Here is a 12,964-nt window from a genome sequence, read left to right on the forward strand (position 1 = left end):
TTGTGGTAATTCTCAGATATCAAAGCTCCCAATGACATCTGGACATCCACACCTTTGCAAAGAAAACATGATGAGAAGTTTGGTAAAGGAAAGATGAAGATGTTTTTGACATCTTAATGATCCCCGTTGTTGGTGTCCTGTGTGGACAAACCACAGTTTGCTGAATAAAGGTGGTTCGGAATTGTTCAAGAACGTCATTTTTAAGTGCCATAGTGTTGCCACTTAATACCCTCTGGGGAACTTGTTTTTGTTCCTTGGCAAACAAGATCACACTGGAAGGACCAGTTTCCTTTAAGGTTTATAAGGAAGTAGTCAATTACCAAACTGACCTTCAAAAGCTGACCTAAGGACTTCATACATCTTAAGCTTTTCCTGCCTCATGTTAAGATTAAACACTGCCCATAGATGGAGGAAAAGATTACAATATTAGGCAGGAGGCTAAGGGATTACTCAAAGTTGAGAAAGCCATCGGTACTAGCTGATATAAACCTATAGGCTTCAGGCTCAGCCTTAGCGAGGACCCTTTTCCTTCTAGCTAGTTTCCCAGGTCACATACCAGCCTCCTGAGATTACATGTCTGTTCTCTGCTCAGTTCACTGATACTGGTTGTGTTTCCAACTACCAACTCTGCTGGGTCTCCAGTTCTCTCTCATCAGGGAATTGGGTGTTCTTCATGACTAACTAAGGTATTATACCAGCTACTTCAAAAACCTCACAGGAAAACCTGTTCTCTATATTTCTGAGTAAAATTGCCTAGCCTGATTCCAGATCAACAGCCTCCACCCTCCTGCGGTTCCTCCCCTCTTCACTGGCCCCTCTTATCTGGTGTCATTACTGGAATGGAGACACTCCTTCCATACTCTACCCCACTGGATCTTTGTTGTCTTTCCACAGCGATCTGAAATGGGGTAGAAGACACTGGTTTTAGGAAGCTATCGCTACGTCCAGAATCAATCAGCATCCCTGTCATTTGTTTTTATAACATCATGCCCATTTCTTGTGTTGTACATGTCACAATTTTAATCATTGTTTTATTTACTGGGTAATACCTCCCTCACTATAATGGCTTCTTGAAGTCTTGCTTTCTTGGTTGTTGTATCCCTGGCTTCTGGCATAGTTCATGGTATATAAAAAAGAAGCAATTAAAATCGTTCAACAGATGAATTGATAAATTAATTAATAAATGTAAAAAGAACCACTTTTATTTATCCTTTGGAACAAGAAGTCTCTGCTTTTATATGTTATAGTATCAAGCTACATACTACAAATTCTAGAGGATATAGTGTGTCCTGATAGCTTCAGGTTTCTTCTTTGTAAAAAGATTTAAAAAATAATCTATATCATCTATCAACTCTAGGTTTATTTAGTCTATTGAACCAGCTTGCTTTGTATCAGAGTGTGAGTGGGATGTGTTTTGTTTTGTTTTGTTTTGTTTTTCCTCTCTAACATTTTAGGAGTTTGAAAACAGCTCCTGGACCAGGACTTCTAAATCAGCTCACAAATAACCTTTGTGGTAAAACAACTGGGCTTTTTTACAGATTGTTTTCTATCGTTTTCTACTTTTTTTCTTAATTTTGAAATTATTTTAGGCTGACATAAAAGATGCAAAAAGAGTAAAGAAAATTCCCATACCCTCTTCATTCAGTTTCTTCCAGTGATAACATCTTCATTTACCATGGTAACCATTCACACCATAATAATAACCAAACCACAGACCATATGCAGAATTCACCAGTTTCCACGTACACTCATTTCTGCATTTGTGTTTGTGTATGTGTATGGTTCTGACTTTTTGGAACTGTACACTTTCGTAAAGCCACCAGCACAATCAAGATACAGGACTATTCCATCACCCCAAAGGAAATCCTTAATTCTCCTTTAATTGTTATATCCTCCTTCTAACCCCTGACAACAATTCATCTGTTCTCTTTCTCTCTGATTTTGCCATGTTGCGAATGATAAACAAAATCATATAGTATGCAACATTTTATTTAAAGATTTTATTTATTTATTTGAAAGAGAGAGCTTGAGAGAGCAAGGGGGAGGGGCAGAGGGAAAGGGAAACATGAACTCCCCGCTGAGTAGGGAACCCAGCTCAGGATTCCATCCCAGGACTCAGGGATCATGACCTGAGCCAAAAGCAGACCCTTAACCGACTGAGTCATCCAGGTGCCCCACAACAGTTTAAATTGGTTGTTTTTGTTTTTGTTTTTGTTTTTTTTAACTCAGTTTATTGTGCTTAAGAACCATCAAGCTGTTGTATAATCAATACTTTGCTCCTTTTCTTTGCTGAGTAGCATTTCATTGTGTGGATGTACTAGAGTTTGATTAGCTCTTCACTCTCTAAAGGACATTCAGGTTGTTTCCAAGTTTTGGCCATTGCAAATGAAGCTGCTATTTTTAATTTTTATGAATGAAGCTGAATATTTGTGATGAGGTTTGTGTACAAAACGGTTCATTACTTTATGGTTAATATTCAGAGGTGGAATCGTTAGGTCATATAAGAAATGCATTTTTTGGGACGCCTGGGTGGCTCAGTTGGTTAAGCAGCTGCCTTTGGCTCAGGTCATGATCCCAGAGTCCTGGGATCAAGTCCCACATCAGGCTCCTTGCTCGGCAGGGAGCCTGCTTCTCCCTCTGTCTCTGCCTGCCATTCTGTCTGCCTGTGCTCACTCTCTCCCCCTCTCTCTCTCTCTGATAAATAAATAAAATCTTAAAAAAAAATGCATTTTTTGGGCACTGAGGTGGCTCAGTCGTTAAGCATCTACCTTTGGCTCAGGTCATGATCCAAGGTCCTGGGATCAAGACATGCATAGGATCCCTACTCAGCAGGAAGCCTCCTCCTCCCTCTCCCACTTCCCCCCTGTTTGTGTTCCCTCTCTCTCTCTGTGTCCCTCTCTGTCAAATAAATAAATAAATAAATAATCTTTAAAAATTAAAAAAAAAAGAAAAAAAAAGAAATGCATTTTTTTTTTTTTTTTTTTTTTTTTTTTTTTATTATTTATTTTTTTTTATTTCCAGCATAACAGTATTCATTATTTTTGCACCACACCCCGTGCTCCATGCAATCCGTGCCCTCTATAATACCCACCACCTGGTACCCCAACCTCCCACCCCCCGTCCCTTCAAAACCCTCAGATTGTTTTTCAGAGTCCATAGTCTCTCATGGTTCACCTCCCCTTCCAATTTCCCCCAACTCCCTTCTCCACTCTAAGTCCCCATGTCCTCCATGCTATTTGTTATGCTCCACAAATAAGTGAAACCATATGATAATTGACTCTCTCTGCTTGACTTATTTCACTCAGCATAATCTCTTCCAGTCCCGTCCATGTTGCTACAAAAGTTGGTTATTCATCCTTTCTGATGGAGGCATAATACTCTATCCCCAGGGGTACAGGTCTGTGAATCACCAGGTTTACACACTTCATAGCACTCACCAAAGCACATACCCTCCCCAATGTCCATAATCCCACCCCCTTCTCCCAAACCCCCTCCCCCCAGCAACCCTCAGTTTGTTTTGTGAGATTAAAAGTCACTTATGGTTTGTCTCCCTCCCAATCCCATCTTGTTTCATTTATTCTTCTCCTACCCACTTAAGCCCCCATGTTGCATCACCACTTCCTCATATAAAGGAGATCATATGATAGTTGTCTTTCTCTGCTTGACTTATTTCGCTAAGCATGATACGCTCTAGTTCCATCCATGTTGTCGCAAATGGCAAGATTTCATTTCTTTTGATGGCTGCATAGTATTCCATTGTGTATATATACCACATCTTCTTGATCCATTCATCTGTTGATGGACATCTAGGTTCTTTCCATAGTTTGGCTATTGTGGACATTGCTGCTATAAACATTCGGGTGCACGTGCCCCTTTGGATCACTACGTTTGTATCCTTAGGGTAAATACCCAATAGTGCAATTGCTGGGTCATAGGGCAGTTCTATTTTCAACATTTTGAGGAACCTCCATGCTGTTTTCCAGAGTGGCTGCACCAGCTTGCATTCCCACCAACAGTGTAGGAGGGTTCCCCTTTCTCCGCATCCTCGCCAGCATCTGTCATTTCCTGACTTGTTTATTTTAGCCATTCTGACTGGTGTGAGGTGATATCTCATTGTGGTTTTGATTTGTATTTCCCTGATGCCGAGTGATATGGAGCACTTTTTCATGTGTCTGTTGGCCATCTGGATGTCTTCTTTGCAGAAATGTCTGTTCATGTCCTCTGCCCATTTCTTGATTGGATTATTTGTTCTTTGGGTGTTGAGTTTGCTAAGTTCTTTATAGATTCTGGACACTAGTCCTTTATCTGATATGTCATTTGCAAATATCTTCTCCCATTCTGTCAGTTGTCTTTTGATTTTGTTAACCGTTTCCTTTGCTGTGCAAAAGCTTTTGATCTTGATGAAATCCCAATAGTTCATTTTTGCCCTTGCTTCCCTTGCCTTTTGCGTTGTTCCTAGGAAGATGTTGCTGCGGTTGAGGTCAAAGAGGTTGCTGCCTGTGTTCTCCTCAAGGATTTTGATGGATTCCTTTCGCACATTGAGGTCCTTCATCCATTTTGAGTCTATTTTTGTGTGTGGTGTAAGGAAATGGTCCAATTTCATTTTTCTGCATGTGGCTGTCCAATTTTCCCAGCACCATTTATTGAAGAGGCTGTCTTTTTGCCATTGGACATTCTTTCCTGCTTTGTCGAAGATTAGTTGACCATAGAGTTGAGGGTCTATTTCTGGGCTCTCTATTCTGTTCCATTGATCTATGTGTCTGTTTTTGTGCCAGTACCATGCTGTCTTGATGACGACAGCTTTGTAATAGAGCTTGAAGTCCGGAATTGTGATGCCACCAACGTTGGCTTTCTTTTTCAATATCCCTTTGGCTATTCGAGGTCTTTTCTGGTTCCATATAAATTTTAGCATTATTTGTTCCATTTCTTTGAAAAAGATGGATGGTACTTTGATAGGAATTGCATTAAATGTGTAGATTGCTTTAGGTAGCATAGACATTTTCACAATATTTATTCTTCCAATCCAGGAGCATGGAACATTTTTCCATTTCATTGTGTCTTCCTCAATTTCTTTCATGAGTACTTTATAGTTTTCTGAGTATAGATTCTGTGTCTCTTTGGTTAGGTTTATTCCTAGGTATCTTATGGTTTTGGGTGCAATTGTAAATGGGATTGACTCCTTAATTTCTCTTTCTTCTGTCTTGCTGTTGGTGTAGAGAAATGCAACTGATTTCTGTGCATTGATTTTATATCCTGACACTTTACTGAATTCCTGTATAAGTTCTAGCAGTTTTGGAGTGGAGTCTTTTGGGTTTTCCACATATAGTATCATATCATCTGCGAAGAGTGATAATTTGACTTCTTCTTTGCCGATTTGGATGCCTTTAATTTCCTTTTGTTGTCTGATTGCTGAGGCTAGGACCTCTAGTACTATGTTGAATAGCAGTGGTGATAATGGACATCCCTGCCGTGTTCCTGACCTTAGCGGAAAAGCTTTCAGTTTTTCTCCATTGAGAATGATATTTGCGGTGGGTTTTTCATAGATGGCTTTGATGATATTGAGGTATGTGCCCTCTATCCCTACACTTTGAAGAGTTTTGATCAGGAAGGGATGCTGTACTTTGTCAAATGCTTTTTCAGCATCTATTGAGAGTATCATATGGTTCTTGTTCTTTCTTTTATTGATGTGTTGTATCACATTGACTGATTTGCGGATGTTGAACCAACCTTGCAGCCCTGGAATAAATCCCACTTGGTCGTGGTGAATAATCTTTTTAATGTACTGTTGAATCCTATTGGCTAGTATTTTGTTGAGTATTTTCGCATCTGTGTTCATCAAGGATATCGGTCTATAGCTCTCTTTTTTGGTGGGATCCTTGTCTGGTTTTGGGATCAAGGTGATGCTGGCCTCATAAAATGAGTTTGGAAGTTTTCCTTCCATTTCTATTTTTTGGAACAGTTTCAGGAGAATAGGAATTAGTTCTTCTTTAAATGTTTGGTAGAATTCCCCCGGGAAGCCGTCTGGCCCTGGGCTTTTGTTTGTTTGGAGATTTTTAATGACTGTTTCAATCTCCTTACTGGTTATGGGTCTGTTCAGGCTTTCTATTTCTTCCTGGTTAAGTTGTGGTAGTTTATATGTTTCTAGGAATGCATCCATTTCTTCCAGATTGTCAAATTTATTGGCGTAGAGTTGCTCATAGTATGTTCTTATAATAGTTTGTATTTCTTTGGTGTTAGTTGTGATCTCTCCTCTTTCATTCATGATTTTATTTATTTGGGTCCTTTCTCTTTTCTTTTTGATAAGTCGGGCCAGGGGTTTATCAATTTTATTAATTCTTTCAAAGAACCAGCTCCTAGTTTCGTTGATTTGTTCTATTGTTTTTTTGGTTTCTATTTCATTGATTTCTGCTCTGATCTTTATGATTTCTCTTCTCCTGCTGGGCTTAGGGTTTCTTTCTTGTTCTTTCTCTAGCTCCTTTAAGTGTAGGGTTAGGTTGTGTACCTGAGACCTTTCTTGTTTCTTAAGAAAGGCTTGTACCGCTATATATTTTCCTCTCAGGACTGCCTTTGTTGTGTCCCACAGATTTTGAACCGTTGTATTTTCATTATCATTTGTTTCCATGATTTTTTTCAATTCTTCTTTAATTTCCCGGTTGACCCATTCATTCTTTAGAAGGATGCTGTTTAGTCTCCATGTATTTGGGTTCTTTCCAAACTTCCTTTTGTGGTTGAGTTCTAGCTTTAGAGCATTGTGGTCTGAAAATATGCAGGGAATGATCCCAATCTTTTGATACCGGTTGAGTCCTGATTTAGGACCAAGGATGTGATCTATTCTGGAGAATGTTCCATGTGCACTAGAGAAGAATGTGTATTCTGTTGCTTTGGGATGAAATATTCTGAATATATCTGTGATGTCCATCTGGTCCAGTGTGTCGTTTAAGGCCTTTATTTCCTTGCTGATCTTTTGCTTGGATGATCTGTCCATTTCAGTGAGGGGAGTGTTAAAGTCCCCTACTATTATTGTATTATTGTTGATGTGTTTCTTTGATTTTGTTATTAATTGGTTTATATAGTTGGCTGCTCCCACGTTGGGGGCATAGATATTTAAAATTGTTAAATCTTCTTGTTGGACAGACCCTTTGAGTATGATATAGTGTCCATCCTCATCTCTTATTATAGTCTTTGGCTTAAAATCTAATTGATCTGATATAAGGATTGCCACTCCTGCTTTCTTCTGATGTCCATTAGCATGGTAAATTCTTTTCCACCCCCTCACTTTAAATCTGGAGGTGTCTTCGGGCTTAAAATGAGTTTCTTGGAGGCAACATATAGATGGGTTTTGTTTTTTTATCCATTCTGATAGCCTGTGTCTTTTGACAGGGGCATTTAGCCCATTAACATTCAGGGTAACTATTGAGAGATATGAATTTAGTGCCATTGTATTGCCTGTAAGTTGACTGTTACTGTATATGGTCTCTGTTCCTTTCTGATCTACCACTTGTAGGCTCTCTCTTTGCTTAGAGGACCCCTTTCAATATTTCCTGTAGAGCTGGTTTGGTATTTGCAAATTCTTTCAGTTTTTGTTTGTCCTGGAAGCTTTTAATCTCTCCTTCTATTTTCAATGATAGCCTAGCTGGATATAGTATTCTTGGCTGCATGTTTTTCTCGTTTAGTGCTCTGAAAATATCATGCCAGCTCTTTCTGGCCTGCCAGGTCTCTGTGGATAAGTCAGCTGCCAATCTAATATTTTTACCATTGTATGTTACAGACTTCTTTTCCCGGGCTGCTTTCAGGATTTTCTCTTTGTCACTGAGACTTGTAAATTTTACTATTAGGTGACGGGGTGTGGGCCTATTCCTATTGATTTTGAGGGGCGTTCTCTGAACCTCCTGAATTTTGATGCTCGTTCCCTTTGCCATATTGGGGAAATTCTCCCCAATAATTCTCTCCAGTATACCTTCTGCTCCCCTCTCTCTTTCTTCTTCTTCTGGAATCCCAATTATTCTAATGTTGTTTCGTCTTATGGTGTCACTTATCTCTCGAATTCTCCCCTCGTGGTCCAGTAGCTGTTTGTCCCTCTTTTGCTCAGCTTCTTTATTCTCTGTCATTTGGTCTTCTATATCACTAATTCTTTCTTCTGCCTCATTTATCCTAGCAGTGAGAGCCTCCATTTTTGATTGCACTTCATTAATAGCTTTTTTTATTTCAACTTGGTTAGATTTTAGTTCTTTTATTTCTCCAGAAAGGGCTTTTATATCTCTCGAGAGGGTTTCTCTAATATCTTCCATGCCTTTTTCGAGCCCGGCTAGAACCTTGAGAATTGTCATTCTGAACTCTAGATCTGACATATTACCAATGTCTGTATTGATTAGGTCCCTAGCCTTCGGTACTGCCTCTTGTTCTTTTTTTTGTGTTGAATTTTTCCGTCTTGTCATTTTGTCCAGATAAGAGTATATGAAGGGGCAAGTAAAATACTAAAAGGGTGGCAACAACCCCAGGAAAAAATGCTTTAACCAAATTAGAAGAGATCCAAAATCGTGAGGGGGGAGAAAGGGGATAAAAAGAGGTTCAAAAAGGAAGAAAGAAAAAAAAAAAAAAAAAAACGAAAGAAAGAAAAAAGAAAAGAAAAGAATTAAAAAAAAAAAAGGAAAACACCAAAGAAAAATGTAAAAAAGAAAAAATATATATATTAGATAAACTAGTAAAAAATCGTTAAAAAAGAAAAAGGTAACAGTTAAAAAAAAAAAAATTTACCCGAAGGCGAGAAAAAAAAGAAAAAAAAAAAAAATGAAAAAGAAAAAAAATTAAATTAACTGCAATACTAAAAAAAAATCACAGGGAAAAAGCCATGAGTTCCGTGCTTGGCTTTCTCCTCCTCTGGAATTCTGCTGCTCTCCTTGGTATTGAAACCGCACTCCTTGGTAGGTGAACTTGGTCTCGGCTGGATTTCTTGTTGATCTTCTGGGGGAGGGGCCTGTTGTAGTGATTCTCAAGTGTCTTTGCCCCAGGCGGAATTACACCGCCCTTACCCGGGGCCGGGGTGAGTAATCCGCTCGGGTTTGCTTTCAGGAGCTTTTGTTCCCTGAGCGCTTTCCGTAGAGTTCCGGAGGACGGGAATACAAATGGCGGCCTCCTGGTCTCCGGCCCGGAGGAGCCGAGAGCCCAGGGCCGCACTCCTCAGTGTGCCCTCAGAGAACAGCGCCCAGTTACTCCCGTCTGCCTGACCTCCGGCCGCGCTCCGAGCTCTCCGAGCCTGCGACCAGTTCAAGGTAACACCGAGCTGTGAGCTTACTGTCGGCTCTGTCTCTGTAGCCGGCTTTCCCGTTCCAATACCCGCAAGGTCTGCGACACTCAGACACCCCTGCTCCTTTTGTGACCCTGCGGGACCTGAGGCCACGCTGAACCCGCGTGGGCTTCGCCCCGGTTTAGCCTCTGGAGCGATGTCCCTCAGCGGAACAGACTTTTAAAAGTCCTGATTTTGTGCACCGTTGCTCCGCCGCTTGCCGGGAGCCGGCCCCTCCCCCCGGGGTCTATCTTCCCGTCGCTTTGGATTCACTTCTCCGCCAGTCCTACCTTTCAGAAAGTGGTTGTTTTTCTGTTTCCAGAATTGCTGTTCTTCTTCTCTTCGATCTGCCGATGGATTTTCAGGTGTTTGCAATCTTTAGATAAGCTATCTAGCTGATCTCTGGCTAGCTGAAGCAGTCTCAGCCTGCTACTTCTCCGCCATCTTGACTCCTCCCTCCCAAGAAATGCATTTTTAACTTTGTTAAACACTATCAAGCTGTTTTCCAGGATAGTTATACCATTTTGCATTCTCAAAAGAAATGTATGAATGATCAAGTAGCTCCTCATCTTTAACAACACTTGGAATTGTCTTTCTCTTTAATTGTATCCATCTTAACAGGTGTGTACCTTATTTAGAAATAATCACTTTTTTCCCAAGAATCTGAGATAAAAAATGCATTTTTCCAATAGGCAATACCATAACACTTCCAATGTAATACAATTAAACATGTCTCTGATAGCTATGACAGAAGAAATTAATGTTTTCATATCAAATGTCATGGACGTCCACAGGCACTTAATAAATTATAAAACATTACATCAGCAAAAGCTGTTCTTGGTTTAGCACTCACAGAAAACATTTAGGGAGGACTTAGATACAAGACCTGTACCACAGAACCTGGATCCAGGAGTCCTTGAGTGGTAGGGATGGAATATGTTCTCAATTTTGTAGACAGCAAAAAGTCATCAGAAAAGCAGTATAACGAAAGGTAATGTGTTGGAACATCCACATAGTGTCATCATGGATGATGAAATGAATGGAAAGGATGGGGGAGGGAAGACCAGGCGAGCAGTACTAGAGGAATTTTGTAAACTGTGTACAGTACCAATGGTAGAGGGAATGGAATGAAAGGAAAACCAAACAGAAGAGCACATCACAAAAGAAGAGCCTATATAACAATGGAATGAATGCTTTGATTTACAATGACCCAAGACTCTTAAAACATAAATAAGAAAGTCAGAATTAAACTATGGCCTAGTGTAAATAGAGTGGTTGTTATCATAATATCAATAAATGCTACTAACAAGTGGCTGTGTTGTGTTTTATTTGGACCCCGTGATCCTGACACCAGCTCCATGACACAAGGACAGTCAGCTCCATGTACAGAAAAGGAAGCTAAACCTTGACAGCACACAGATTTGTCTGATATCAAACAGAGAGTAGAATCCTGGTCCTATCTGTGAAATGGGACAATAATAATATCAAAATGATCATTGAAATACTTAAATAAAATCATATCCGTAGGTTTTCAAGGGCCATATGAATGTTATCTATCTATGATTTTTGTTAATAATTCTTCTCCAAAAGTTGAATTCACAAAAGAATCCCAGGATTTTAATGATGGGCACATTCTTGCTACAGAAAATAGCTATCACTTCTTAAATGCTTTTTATAGCCAAAGTGCAAGCTCTATGGGCTTAATTCCATGATCTTTCATCAGAGTCCTTAATTTAAAAAATGAGTATGAGGGGAGCTCAGAAATCTTTTAATTTTCCATCAATTATGCATGCATATAAATGTGCATACAAGCAAATATTGCAGGACCAAAATAATATTTTATCTCTATTTTTCTAAAGAATGTCAAGAATGATAAATTTGAATATTTGTGGTAAACACTCAGTGAAATGTCAGAAACATTACTTCCGCAAGACATTGTCTCATTGTCAGCTCTTTGTAATCAGTTTAATTTTTATTGAGGAAAAGCAACAATCACAAATCAGCCTTCTTGTGTCCTTTGAATTCTTATGGCTGCAAATGAGGCTTCCAGCCGCTTCAGTTTCATTTTGCAAAGGCACCATGTTGAATCATTAATTACCTAAGAAGGTACTGCATTCTCATCTCCTTCTGGTAGAAAAATATATAAATCAGATCGGAACCTGGGGCTATGAAGTCATTTTTTCTTAAAATGCCATCTGCCAGGTTCCACTTCAGAACATCCAGAAATCATTAAAGGTGAGGGAAGGAGGGAGGAGGGAGGCTAGTGAAGCATCAGAGTGTCAGGGTGTCTTGTCATAGCAGTCTTTGTTGTCACACCTCCGCCAGCCTTCACCAGCCCCTCACCCCCACCCTGATTACTGACACAGCCTCCTAACTCTGTGCCTGTCATCTGTCCTATCCAACCATCAATCTGGGCAGTTAGAGCAATCACTCTCTAATGCCCATTTCACCATGCTTCTCCCCTGCTCATAATCTCTCAAAGGCTTGCTGTCCCTGGGATGTTAGAGGTCCTGTATGACCAGCAAGGCCATTCACACACAACCTCCACATGCCCTACAGTCTCAACTCTCAACCCTGCCCATCTGATTAACCATACTTCTGCTATGTTTAATTATTAAAGTCACCTTAACTCTGGTCTTAATGTTTTGTTGACCTCTATCTGAGGCAGAGTTCAGGACTCAGTTCATGTTTTACTTTTTTGAAGCTCCCCATAACCTTCCTTCAACCACCAACAGCCATTACTCATCCACCTCAGCCAGCAAACTGATTACGGTGCCCAACAGAAGGGCTTCAACAGCCTTCAATACTGACCACATGCTCTTATAAATGTCCTTTGCCTTTTCTCCATCTTCTACTAGATTGTGAGATGCTTAAGGGTAAAGATCCTGTTGTATTTGCCAGTATAAGTATGGCACCAACATTATAGATATGTTTGTCAGGGAAAGAAAAAGGCATCTGTGAAGATACCTGAAATGAAAGAAAGAGGAGAAGAAAGAGAGGAAGGAGCAATAAAAAATTGTGGTGTGGAGAGAGATGTGCGGTGAGCTGCATGACCAATTATTTAAATATATGGACACATGTTTCTATATCTGTAAGATTACAGAATCCCTAGGTCTTATTTTAATTTGAAAATTCTGATTCTATGGCTCAGTATCAGCAGTCACAGAGTGATTTTAGCAGTAAAAAAAGGTAGGATTTCAGGTGAAGTTGAACGTGCCTATCCTACCCTGGGAGCTCAGAAACTGCCTCAACATGAAGCCTTCATTTAGATCTATCCAGGTACAAAAACCTTCCTAAAAATCTGCGAGTTGATGCTGACATCTTGGATATTCCACACTTCTCACCATTATGAAACAACCCAACCATTTCCAGGCCTTTTCAACACTCCAAATGTCTGCGTGAGACCACACCTGGAGAAGACTAGAGCCCCCTGAGAGCTTGGCACTATACCATATTGATCCATTCAACAAAGACTTATTAAGAACTTATTTTATAACTACCACTATACTAGGCATGAGTGATATAACTAAGAAAGAAACCTAATTCCTTCCCTCCTGAAGCATTAGTTTAGTGTTAAAGACCGATACTAACCAACTCTACCTATCTTGATGATTTTTGTAACATGCCAGAAAACAGCTCAAAAAGGATAATCAAAAGAAATACAGTTAACTCTTGAACAAC

At 39.9% G+C, this 12,964-nt stretch overlaps 1 long non-coding RNA gene across 4 annotated transcripts in view; it reads left to right on the forward strand.

Annotated features, from left to right (window-relative positions):
- LOC116583671 overlaps nt 1-10,707 on the forward strand; it is a 30,860-nt gene extending 20,153 nt beyond the window's left edge. For all 4 annotated transcript variants that reach the window (XR_004282836.1, XR_004282838.1, XR_004282839.1 and 1 more), the window contains one exon: nt 10,638-10,707. This is a non-coding gene — a long non-coding RNA (uncharacterized LOC116583671). The remainder of the gene's footprint in view (nt 1-10,637) is intronic.
- The last annotated feature ends 2,257 nt before the right edge of the window (nt 10,708-12,964 follow it).

This window comes from Mustela erminea, chromosome 2, assembly GCF_009829155.1.
Source record: "Mustela erminea isolate mMusErm1 chromosome 2, mMusErm1.Pri, whole genome shotgun sequence".
Classification (NCBI taxonomy): Eukaryota; Metazoa; Chordata; class Mammalia; order Carnivora; family Mustelidae; genus Mustela; species Mustela erminea.